Below are 13,199 nucleotides of genomic sequence, written 5' to 3'. Positions count from 1 at the left end.
ATCTTTTGAAAACTTTCACAATTTCAAGTTTTAAATTCATTTTTTTGTGAAAAACTCAAGTAGGGCCCACTCGAGGTGGCGCCATATTCGAGTAAGTCAGGGCTAGACTAGAGTTAGTCAGTGTCTTGGTTAGTGTCAGAAGTTTAGAAGAGTCAAAACCATTTTGAAAACTCATTTTGAAAATTAGTTTTTAAAACTAGTGTTTTTAAATGTTTTTAAAGGTGTTTTAAAAACCCAAATGTGAAGGATGCCAAGTGGCATCACATTTGGGGGATTTCTAGGATAGACTAGGGGTTAATTAAGCATTAGTTTAGATAATTTAGGCTAGGGGTAGGATAGTAACTACACCCCAAAATCGCCCCCCCCCTTAGAGAGTCCAATTTTTTTAAAAAACTTGATTTTTAAACCTAATTTCTTTTTATAAATAGAAAGAGAGAGGTGGACGATTTTCACTATTCACCTTTGAGGTTTCTTGAAGCTTCTCTCTCCTCTCCAGCCCTTCCTCCATTGCTGCAACTCCAAGGTATGAACTTCTTCACTTTTATTTATTTTATTTAATTTTTTAATGCTTTAAACCTAGATTTAGCCTTAGATGCTCCTCCTTATGAAGATTCAACCATGATCCAACCTCAAGAACCATCAAGAATGGTCCAAGAAGATGATCTAACCCTGTTTTGTGTGATTTACATGGATTTTAATCCATTAAAAGTGATTTAAGTATGATCCTTTGCATTATTAACCAATAAAATACATGATTTACCCTTTTAATGGGTCAAATCCATGTGTTTAAGGGTGAAATCAAATTCCAGCCATTGATTCCTTGATTTTATTTTATTTATTTGTTTATTCATGTTTATTTTACATTTTTCAGCATATAAATAATTTTTATTTACTGTTTTATGGTTTGTTTTATTGTTTTTCATTAGTTAATGCATGATTTCTTAAGTTTCTTAGATTTCTGGGTGTTTTTTAGTTTAGAACAGTAAAAAGCATGCTGTTTCGGATTGAAATGTTCGTTGTTTATTTCTGATTTTTTTCATATGTGATGCATGCATATCTAAAGGAACTACTATAAAAAAATCAGAGGTTTTGGACCTCGGGAACCTTGTCAGAAAAATCAGACATCAAATCGGGTTTTTAAATCTTTAAAATCGTTGTTAAAATCAAGAAGGTAACTTGCTGTGCTGATATTTTTCTCATCCTATATCCGATTTTAGATCTGTAAAGTGCCATGGATTCACATTGATTAGATCTGTCTACTGTGAAATTTTCAGAATTTTTAATTACTGTTTAGTATTTTTTTTCTGTCAGAGACTCTGATTTTCAATTTAAAACTCGTTAGGGTTTACCAAAACCCTAATCAGACTTGTGTTATTCATAAATCCCAAACCACAGATCCGATTCATGATCTATAAAAAGTGAGTATTATTATTTTTCTGTCTACTGGTTACTGATAAAATATAAGATATTTTAGATTAGTATTTCTATTTATCCCAAAATTATCAATTGAAAGTATCTGTTTTAACCCCTGTTAGATTTGTTAGATTTTAGTTCAGATTGCTGGAAGGGTTTCTCCCTAATCAGAGATGCTTTTTCCAATCTGTAAATTGGGAAATATCTGTTTTTCTTCCTAGTTTGTCTCTGTAAAATTTCATAGATTTTCATGAACGATTGGCCCCTGATTCAGGTCTAACTCTGAAACTGGTTGGTGAACTAGGTCAAAAATAGCATATTTTTAGGGTTTGATGCAATTTTCGGGTTACTTTAATGTCAAAAAAATATTTTTATAATTCTAATTCAAAATTAGGGTTATAACAAGTGTAGGTACCAAATTTGATGAATTTTGGAATCTGATTGATGGCTGAATTAAGCAAATTGCAAAACTGGGTTCCTGAAAGATCCAAAAACACTGCCAAAATCACAGTTTTTGTGATATTCTTGGATTTTCGTGCATAAGCATATATTTTTAGGGTTTAATCATATTTATAATCATATTAGGATACTTTAGGTTAAATTTGATGTTCATTTGACTTCATTTAGTGCATCAAACCTAAGTTTTATCCAAAATCTATTTCAGAAAACCCTGATTTCAAGGCCATAGTCTTGTTATTAGGGGTAGTTTGGTCATTTGACCTCAATTTAGAAATCCCTAGCCTTAGTTTTCATGTGTTTAAGTATGTCATATCATATTTTAGCCTAGTTTATTTGCATTTGAATTTCAAAACTTGCATTTTACCAAATATCTTTCTGAAAACCCTAATTTCAAGGCCATAGTCTTGTTATTAGGGGTATTTTGGTCATTTTGACCCCAATTTCGAAATTTCATATCTTATCTTCCTTATTTATTCAATTTTATTTCATACTTTATCATTTTGATTTAATGGAATCATGGCAAAAAGGCTTATATCTAGCAAAATCCAGCAATTTCCTGATATTGCTGGATAAATCTAGAAAAGCCAACATATCATCACTAACAAAGTTTTCTAGTTTTGCAGGTCCATTGAAGACTTTATTTTTCATGTATTTAAATTTCAATAGTGATGTAAACTAAATTAAACTTTGGAATAAGAATTTACATTTCCTGCTTAGCTTAGGCAGCATTGCATATAGTTTATTTTTTTAAATAATGTTAATGTGTGATGGATGATGATTCATGCATATTCAAACTCACTATGGTCTACACGAATGACACATGCACTAGCTTTTATGAAGTTTATAAACTTGGTGGAATTCGTATTTATGGCCATAGTCAGAATATGAATGATACCCAGATTTATGATCTTCACATTAGCCACATTCACCCTACACTCTTAGGCTAACTTCAAAATGCACTGCATTTCTCAAAAATACAAAGAGTTTTTCCCAATTCCTCAAAATCATATTCATTCATTTCATGAATTTTCCAATTCCAATTCCAATTCAAATTCCAAGTCAAAGGAATCAAATTCTTCAAAATTTCCTAAGTCTTATTCAAAATCGATTTTCTCAAAATATGGATTTGCCAATGATATTTCAAGTATTTCCCAAGTTCCAAATTCGATTTTCTAAGTTAGATTTTCAATTTCAAAGTTTGAATTCAAAGAAATCGAGTTTTTCAAAGTTATTTCACATTTCTCAAAATCGATTTTCACAAAATCCTTATATTTCTTCAGAAATCGATTTTCACTTTCTCAAATACAGCATCTCAAAAATAATTCACAATTTTCAAAGAGTTTATTTTCCAAGAATCTTCCAAATATTTTCCAATCTTTGAAGCAAACATCATGTTTTCAAATATGCATTTTTAGAAATTCATAGCACATGCCTGATTCTATGTGCATTTAGAAATTAGAATATGATTTAGATAAGTTGAACAGAGCAAAGCAGTAGATTGATCCTTGGTTTAATTACCCCTGTTAAAGGTGGCAGGAACAGTTGAACCTCGTACCGACAGGCGAGTCCCATTCTTCGGAATTATCCCGCATTTTAAAAACGGAGGCGAGTTATTTTCAAAATCTTTTTCAAAGGTCAGTTTGATTTGCAAAAGTAAAATTTTGCGATGATAACAGGTTTGGCGACCGTGATGGGACCTTCGAATTTCCGCACAATGAATCTGATAGGGGTTTTGCAAAAGGAAGAAAATTGGGGTCCCTAAAGCTTGAAAAGGGTTTGATTTTGGGCGTCTCATTGCTGAGACTAAATAGCTTTTGAAATTGCCTTTTGCTGAAATTGGTGGCTTAACCTCAAGCCGAAATTGGACTGTCTATGGTGGGACAGTGGGGACACAGGGAAGTGTGCGAATCTGAGAGCCCGTGCACTCAGATTATACCAAAGAAGGGAAGGAATCTTGAAAACTTCTGTAATCAAGTCCTAAAAGGGATGGTGTCAGGATGCGCCAAAGATGAACCTCGAGCTCTCGCTTCATGCCAGGATAGATAGAAAATATTGTCAAAATGTTGAAAATTATTGTTGATTCAAAATAATTGAAAATGATGCACATTGGTGTGAAAATATTCCCTCTTTTCTTCCTGAAGTATTACCTCCGACTGGGCTTAACTCCATAGAATCAAGATTCGAATTCAAATTGCTTGCGATTGACTTTCTTTCAAGGAAGCTATCAATTTCCTTGATATGGACGGAAAAGAAAGTATTCTTGATATTGCGAGAGCTATTGGTGAAAGAATGTTGATAATAGAATTTCACAAAATTAAAGAAGATTTTTTATAGATTCGGCAGTCTGATATCCTGGGATTCTTTTCTCACGATGATCATTCTGCACTCTTTTTGATAGAATTGGAGCTCTCTTGGATTTTTCGAGAATTACATCATCCTTCATTTTGGAGATGTCCTGACTTTTCTCTCTTTTTGGGAAGGGCACGTCACAAACTCCTTCATCTCAGAGATGTTCCGATCCTTCTTTTTTTTCTCAGGGATTATTTTGATGATTATTGGCTCATTGGTTGGGAATCTCTTGATAATAGCAGAAATTAAATATCTTTTAGGGTTTGTCGGTAGGCTCATCACACTCTCCTTCATCTCGACGGTGATATGAACTTTCCCTGGAAGGATCCGTCACGAACTCCGTCATCTGGGAGATGATCCAAATCTTCTTTGGCCCCGGGGGTCGACTCGCTTAATTCGCCTTTATCTTGACGACAATTGAGAGATCCCTTTTACAGATAGTTAATTGCAGCTTAGGTGATTGAGGAGATATGAAGCTTGAGTGGATTTTTCTGTATCACCCAGGATATTTCGACTGCTTATTTTCCAAGAATGATCTTTAAAATGTGCCATTGACTGCGATCAATATCAATCACTCATGGCTTTGCAACAACAATGAATTCTCTTTGCTGGCCATATCGCGGATTTATTCTTCATCCTTTTGGTTGGCCAATAGAAAGATTTTGAACTTTGAATCCTTTTTCGCGAAAGCATTGCCCTTTCGGAAGTAATACTGGAGGTATTCTGAAGTAATAATTTTGTGCAATAAAGATTTTTGAAACCAACAAATATTTAATGACAAATTGGCAAAATTTTCTTGAAATCCCTTTGTGAAAGCGAGCATTCGAAGCACAACGCAACGCATCCGTGACAGAAATACTCTTCTCCTTTCTCCAAAGGAGAAGATTTAGAATTTGGAATTAGGAATTACTCCTCTCTTCCCTGAAGGAGAGACTCAGAAATTGAAAATAGGATATTGGATGACCTGGAGATCAAAATTGTGAATTGGTCTACTGGGAGCGACATGGGTTCTGTAGGGATCCATCCTAAGAAAGACATTGGTTCAATTGAGAATGACATTGGTTCATTGGGAACAACATGAGTTCGATAGGTATTCAGCCTAAGAACAACATTGGTTCAATTGAGAACGACATTGGTTCACTGGGAACGACATGGGTTCTGTAGGGATTCAGCCTAAGAACGACATTGGTTCAATTGAGAATGACATTGGTTCACTAGGAACGACATGGGTTCGATAGGTATTCAACCTACGAACGACATTGGTTCAATTAAGAACGACATTGGTTCACTGGGAACGACATGGGTTCGATAGGTATTCAGCCTACGAACGACATTGGTTCAATTAACAATGACATTGGTTCACTGGGAACAACATGGGTTCAATAGGGATTCAGCCTAAGAACAACATTGGTTCAATTGAGAACAGCATTGGTTCACTAGGAACGACATGGGTTCGATAGGTATTCAGCCTAAGAACGACATTGGTTCAATTGAGAACAACATTGGTTCACTAGGAACGACATGGGTTCGATAGGTATTCAGCCTACGAACAACATTGGTTCAATTAAGAACGACATGGGTTTAATAGGTATTCAGCCTACGAACGACATTGAGAACGACATTGGTTCCGCAGGGGTTCGACCTACGAACTATCAATTCCATAGGAATTCAACCTAAGGATCATAGCTTAAGAAGGAATGATTCCAACTCGTGAGCTTTGAATGGACCAGGTACTAAACTGGGTTTTTGAGGGAAGATTCGAATCAAAATTCAACTCTTCAAGGAAAACTAGATGAATTGGATTTTGAAAGAAAATTCGGGTCGGAACTCGGATCTTCTAGACCAACTTGCAGGGTAGTTTGAGTAGAAGTTCAAACTTGTAGAGGAAAGGTAAGCGAATTGGATTTGAAAGAAAATTCAAGTCGGAACTTGGATTTTCTAGACCAACTCTGAAGGAAAAGAAAACTCGAGTCGGAACCCGAATCTTCGAAGGAAAACCAAGTCCATTATGAAAGGAAAAGAAATCCGAGTCGGAAAGGAAAGGAAATTCGAGTCGGAACTCGAATCCCAAAGGAAAACTAGATTATCTAGAAGGAAAGGAAATTCGAGTCGGAACTCGAATCTCAAAGGAAAACTAAACCGGTTAGAAGGAAAAGAAATTCGAGTCGGAACTCGAATTCCTGAAGGAAAATTAGATCAAATAGAAAGAAAGGAAATTCGAGTCGGAACTCGAATCCCAAAGGAAAACTAAACCGGTTAGAAGGGAAAAAAATTCGAGTCGGAACTCGAATTCCAAAGGAAAACTAAACCGGTTGGAAGGAAAAGAAATTCGAGTCAGAACTCGAATCCCAAAGGAAAACTAAATTAGTGGACACTGAATTTTAAAGTGTACCAGTGTAAACACCGGATTTTGAAAACATGCCAATACAAGCATTATGTTTTGAAAAATTACCAGTACGAATACCGGGTTTTGGAAGATTACCAGTACGAACGCTTGTAAACACCCCAAATTTTCACCCTCATCCAGTGTTTGTCCATTTCATATGTAATTGCATATCACTGCATACATTTTTGCATATCATTTCATCGCATTGCATGTCATTACATGTCATTACATCTCATTTTCGAGATCCAGCACTCCTGTTTTCAAAACCTTCAATCCAGATTTGAGTTTTTAAAACTTTTTCTTTCAAAAATCAATTTCAAAACCTGGGTTTTTATTCAACATTCAGTCATTTTCCAACCCCCGGGACCTTACATTTCGAAATGTTTTCTCCGAAAACAATATGGATTCATTTCAAACTCAATTTCAATTGATTTTAATTCTCAGATGAGACCCATTTAGGTGGTGTCGCTTCTGGATTCCTTTACTTATCAAAAATCTCAAAAATTTTAGAGTCCTAGTTGGATCAGGACTCTTTTTCCAGAGTCCAGTCGGATCAAAACTCTACTTTTTACTACCTTTTTACCTATTTTTGAAGAAAACCTTTTAAAATCTTCTGTTTTGGCCAAAATCTCAGAGTCCTAGTTGGATCAGGACTCTTCTTCAAGAGTTCAGTCAGATCAGGACTCTTCTTCGGAGTTTCAATTGGATTGGGACTCTAATCTTTTATAACTATTTTATCTATTTTCAATCAACTCTTTCAAAATCTTTCAAAATGAGTCAGAAACTCAGAGTTTCAGTCAAAGCAAGACTCTGTTCAGAGAGTCCTAGTTAGATCAGGACTCTGATCCTGATTTCAATTTTGAGAGAATCTTTCAAAAATCTTTTCATTTATCAAATTTGTTATACTTTTATCAAAGAATTTCAAAATTCTGAGGTTTTATCCCAGAGTTCTGATTCAATCAGGATTCTACCCCAGAGTCCTGATCGAATCAGGACTCTATTCAAAATTGATTTTCTCACTTCATTTTCACTGGTTTTCAAAAGCTTTGCTTAAATTTCATAATTTACTTATCAGAAAACAAAAATTTCTTAGAGTTCTGATCGAATCAGGACTCTTTCTCAGAGTCCTAATCAGAACAAGACTCTGAACCAAAACTTTGATTTCATCTTGTTTTTAGCTGTTTTTCAAAATTCTTTCATTTGTTTTTCGGAAAATACCAAAAAAATCTAGAGTTTTAGTTGGATCAGAACTCTGTCCCGGAGTCCTAGTTCAGTCAGGAGTCTGTTTTTATTCTATTTTTATTTATTTCCATTTGTTTTCAAAATTTAGGTCATTTTACAGAGTCCAGTTAGTTCAGGACTCTATTTTAGAGTTCGGTCGAGTTAGGAGTCTAACCCTGACTGTGTTTCCTGACTTATTTCATCATTTTCGATTAAATCATTTCAAAAACTCCTTCATTTGGCTTTTAAAAACCAAAATCTCAGAGTCCTATAAATCCAGGACTCTAGCCCAGAGTTCCAGTTTGCTTAGAACTCTATTTTTAAAACTTTGAATTTCAACTGTTGATTTTAACCCTTTTTTAAAGCCATTTTTAGTATTTATTTCAAGTTTTTCAAAACTTCGATGTGGGGCCCACCCCGTTGGCGCCGTATCCAGAGGAGTTCTGACCCAGTTGGAACTCTATGCCATTTCAAAAATTCTAATTTTAAGTTTACTTTTGAAAGTCTTTTGAAAACTCCTTCAATTTCAAGTTTTAAAATCACTTTTTGAAAAACTCAAGTAGGGCCCACTCGGGGTGGCGCCATATTCGAGTAAGTCAGGGCTAGACTAGGGTTAGTCAGTGTCTTGGTTAGTGTTAGGGGTTTAGAAGAGTTAATATCATTTTGAAAACCCATTTTGAAGTTTAGTTTTTAAAACTAGTGTTTTTAAAGGTTTTTAAAAAACCAAATGTGGAAGATGCCAAGTGGCATCACATTTGGACTTTCTAGGGTTTAATTAGGGGTTAATTAGGGATTAATTAGAGTCCCACCTAGGCTATAATTCTTCAAAAAATCGTTGCCCCCTTTATTGGATTTATTAGAAAGAGTTCTAAAAAAACAAAACTCCTTAATTAACCCTAATTAAGGAGGTTTTGAAAACCTATAAATAGGGGACTTCAAGAGGTCAAAAGAGGCTCTTTTTCTCTCAAATTTTCGTGGCTTCTCTCTCCTCTCCAGCCCCTTTACCTTCCTCCATTGCAGCTGCAGCCCCAAGGTGAGTTTATTTAATATTATTTTATTAGTTTTTATGATTTTTCAATAGATTTCAGTATGGAAACTCTTGTGTTCATGGATTTAACCATGGATTTCATCCAAGAACCCCAAAATCGACCCAAGAAGATGATCTAACTCAGTTTGAGGGTGATTTCAAGGATTCTAATCCATTAGAATCGATGAGAGGTACGCTTTTCATGTTCTTAACCGACGAAACGTGAGATTTACCCGTTAAATGGGTTAAATCCATGATTTCAAAGGTGAAAGCAAATTTCAGCCATGGATTCCCTGTATTTTATTTATTTATTTGCTTATTAATGTTTATTACACGTTTTCCAGCATAGAAATCAATTTTATTTTACTGTTTTGGTATTTTCTTTATTGTTTTCATTGATTAATGCATGCTTTATTGGGTTTTATCAAATTTCTGTGTGTTTTTAGTTTAGAACAGAAAAGAGCATGATGTTTTGGATTTAAATCCTTGTTGTTTATTTCTGATTTTTTTATATGTGATGCATGCATATGTGGTTGAACTACTGTAAAAAAATCAGATATTTTGGATTTCGAGAACTCTGTCAGAAAAATCAGACATCAAATCGGGTTTTTAAAACTTTAAAATCGTTGTTAAAATAAAGAGGGTAACTTGCTGTGATGATATTTTTCTCATCTTATATCCGATTTTAGATATGTAAAGTGCCATGGATTCATATTGATTAGATCTAGCTACTGTGAAATTTTCAGAATTTTTTATTACTGTTTAGTATTTTTCCTCTGTCAGAGACTCTGATTTTCAATTTAAAACTCGTTAGGGTTTACCAAAACTCTAATCAGACTTGTGTTGTTTATAAATCCCAAACCATAGATTCGATTCATGATCTGTAAAAAGTGAGTATTGTTATTTTTCTGTCAACTGTTCACTATTAAAATCTCAGTATTTTGAATGAATGCTGATATTTATACCGGAATTTTCAATTGAAAGTATCCGTTAGGATCAAAGTTAAAATCAATATATTCAAGTCCATACTGTCGGAAGAGGATCTCCCTGATTCTAAGTGATTTTTGATATCTGTAAAAAGGAAAAAATCGGTTTTCCTGTCTATTTGGTCTCTGTAAAATGTCATAGATTTCCATGGAGGTTTGACCCCTGGTTCGGGTCTTGGACTGAGACTGGTTGGTGAGCTAGGTCAAAAATAGCATATTTTTAGGGTTTGATGCTATTTTCGGATTAAATTAATGCCAAAAAATTATTTTTATAATTTTAATTTGATATTAGGGTTATAAAAAGTGCAGGTACCAATTTTGAGGATTTTTAGAATCCGTTTGATGCTTGAATGGCTTGAATTGCAAAATAGGGTACCCGAAGAATTCTAAAACACTGCAAAAATCCAAAATTTGTGATATTATTGGATTTTCGTGCATAATCATATATTTTTAGGGGTTAATCATATTCATAATCATATTAGGATGCTTTAGGTTTAATTTGATGCTCATTTGATTCCATTTAGTGCATAAAACCTAAGTTTTTACCAAAATCTATTTCAGAAAACCCTGATTTCAAGGCCATAGTCTTGCTATCAGGGGCAATTTGGTAATTTGACCTAAATTTCGAAATCCCTAACCTTAATTTTCATGTGTTTAAGTATGTCATATCATATTTTAGCCTAGTTTATTTGCATTTGAATTTCAAAACTTGCATTTTACCAAATATCTTTTTGAAAACCCTAATTTCAAGGCCATGGTCTTGTTATTAGGGGTATTTTGGTCATTTTGACCCCAATTTCGAAATTTCATATCTTATCTTCCTTATTTATTCAATTTTATTTCATACTTTATCATTTTGATTTAAGGGAATCATGGCAAAAAGGCTTATATATAGCAAAATCCAGCAATTTCCTGATATTGCTGGATAAATCTAGAAAAGCCAACATATCATCACTAACAAAGTTTTCTAGTTTTGCAGGTACATTGAAGACTTTATTTTTCATGTATTTAAATTTCAATAGTGATGTAAATTAAATTAAACTTTGGAATAAGAATTTACATTTCCTGCTTAGCTTAGGCAGCATTGCATATAGTTTATTTTTTTTTATAATGTTAATGTGTGATGGATGATGATTCATGCATATTCAAACTCACTATGGTCTTCACGAATGGCACATACACTAGCTTTTATGAAGTTTATAAACTTGGTGAAATTCATATTTATGGCCATAGTCAGAATATGAAGGATATCTAGATTTATGATCTTCATATTAGCCACATTCAGCCTACACTCTTAGGCTAATTTCAAAATGCACTGCATTTCTCAAAAATACAAAGAGTTTTTCCCAATTCCTCAAAATCATATTCATTCATTTCATGAATTTTCCAATTCCAATTCCAAGTCAAAGGAATCAAATTCTTCAAAAATTTCTTAAGTCTTATTCAAAATCGATTTTCACAAAAATCTCTTGAATACTTCAGAAATCGATTTTCACTTTCTCAAATACAGCATCTCAACCCTAATTCACGATTTTCCATGTGATATCCTTTCCAAGTACTTCAGTTATTCAAAGCAAACATCATGTTTTCAAATGTGCATTTTTAGAAATTCATAGCACATGCCTGATTCTTTGTGCATTTAGGAATTAGAATATGGTTTAGACAAGTTGAACAAAGCAAAGCATTTGATTGATCCTTGGTTCGATTACCCCTGTTAAAGGTGGCAGGAACGGTCGAACCTCGTACCGACAGACGAGTCCCATTCTACGGAATAATCCCGCATTTTAAAAACGGAGGCGAGTTATTTTCAAAATCTTTTTCAAAGGTCAGTTTGATTTGCAAAAAGTTAAAAAATTTGCGATGATAACAGAGCTGGATTTTGGAAAATTACCAGTACGAGCACTGGATTTTGAAAGATTACCAGTACGAGCACGAGCACTGGATTTTAAATGGTTACCAGTACAAGCACTGGGTTTTGAAAGTTTACCAGCACGAACACTGGATTTTGAAAGTTTACCAGCACGAACACTGGATTTTTAAAAAATTACCAGCACGAACACTGGATTCTGAAGAATTACTAATTGATTTTGATGAAAGATTTTCAGTCTTCACCCTTGCGACAACTTGGGCAACTGTCGGGGCCTCAGAATTTATCCCTTATCCTGAATGGGGAGTTCAATGCAAATTGATGTAGATGAATGCAAATGAATGCATGCAAATGCAAATGAATGTAAATGGGTGCACATGTGTGCAAAATGAGAGATTTGTTTGATCCTGCCTGCATACAAGATGTTTTGAAGATAATTTTCAAAATAATGCCCCAGTGTAATGGAGGAGTAAGATATTGGATGAAAGGATAAATAATTGATATTTGAGGAATGTTCTCTGAAGATAACAGTGGAAAGATTGACGATGTGCTTCTTGATGAATTCGGGAGACACTCTGAAAGAGGTTACTTCTTGTAAAAAGACATTTTGTAAAGAAGGAGAAATACAAAAGATGATGCCAAACTATGAGGAAGATTGATAATTTTATTGATGAAAGAGATGAGACCATGCCATCCATACAAAATAACGAATGCAAAATGCAAGAATGAAAGAGTGATGGCCTTGTCGCTCTTAGGGTGTTGATGAGCTGGCTGCTTTATCTTCTTCTTTGCCTTCCACAAGGATATTTTTATCGATATAGTCTTGAATAATATTCCTGAGAACGAAGCAATACTTGGTATCGTGCCCCATGGCCCGATGAAACTTGCAGAATTGATCTTTAAATCTTCCCCTAATGATAGGAGGATCATCGACTCTTGGGAGCTTAATCATCTCCTTGGCCAACATATATTCAAGGATTTCTTCACGCGGTTGATCTAGGAGAGTAAAGTCACGTTTAAAACTCCAGTTGTCGTGCTTCGGATAAAAAAACCTGTTATCATCGCAAAATTTTTGCTTTTTGCGAGTCAAACTGACCTTTGAAAAAGATTTTGAAAATAACTCGCCTCCGTTTTAAAATGCGGGATAATTCCGAAGAATGGGACTCGCCTGTCGGTACGAGGTTCGACCGTTCCTGCCACCTTTAACAGGGGTAATCGAACCAAGGATCAATCTACTACTCTGCTCTATTCAACTTGTCTAAACCATATTCTAATTCCTAAATGCACAAAGAATCAGGCATGTGCTATGAATTTCTAAAAATGCACATTTGAAAACATGATGTTTGCTTCAAAGATTGGAAAATATTTGGAAGATTCTTGGAAAATAAACTCTTTGAAAATTGTGAATTATTTTTGAGATACTGTATTTGAGAAAGTGGAAATCGATTTCTGAAGAAATATAAGGATTTTGTTAAAATCGATTTTGAGAAA

Source organism: Nuphar pumila, chromosome 14, assembly GCF_984573655.1.
Source record: "Nuphar pumila chromosome 14, dmNupPumi1.hap1.1, whole genome shotgun sequence".
Lineage (NCBI taxonomy): Eukaryota > Viridiplantae > Streptophyta > Magnoliopsida > Nymphaeales > Nymphaeaceae > Nuphar > Nuphar pumila.
The sequence above is the reverse complement of the archived record's forward strand: the minus strand, read 5'-3'. Positions refer to the sequence as shown.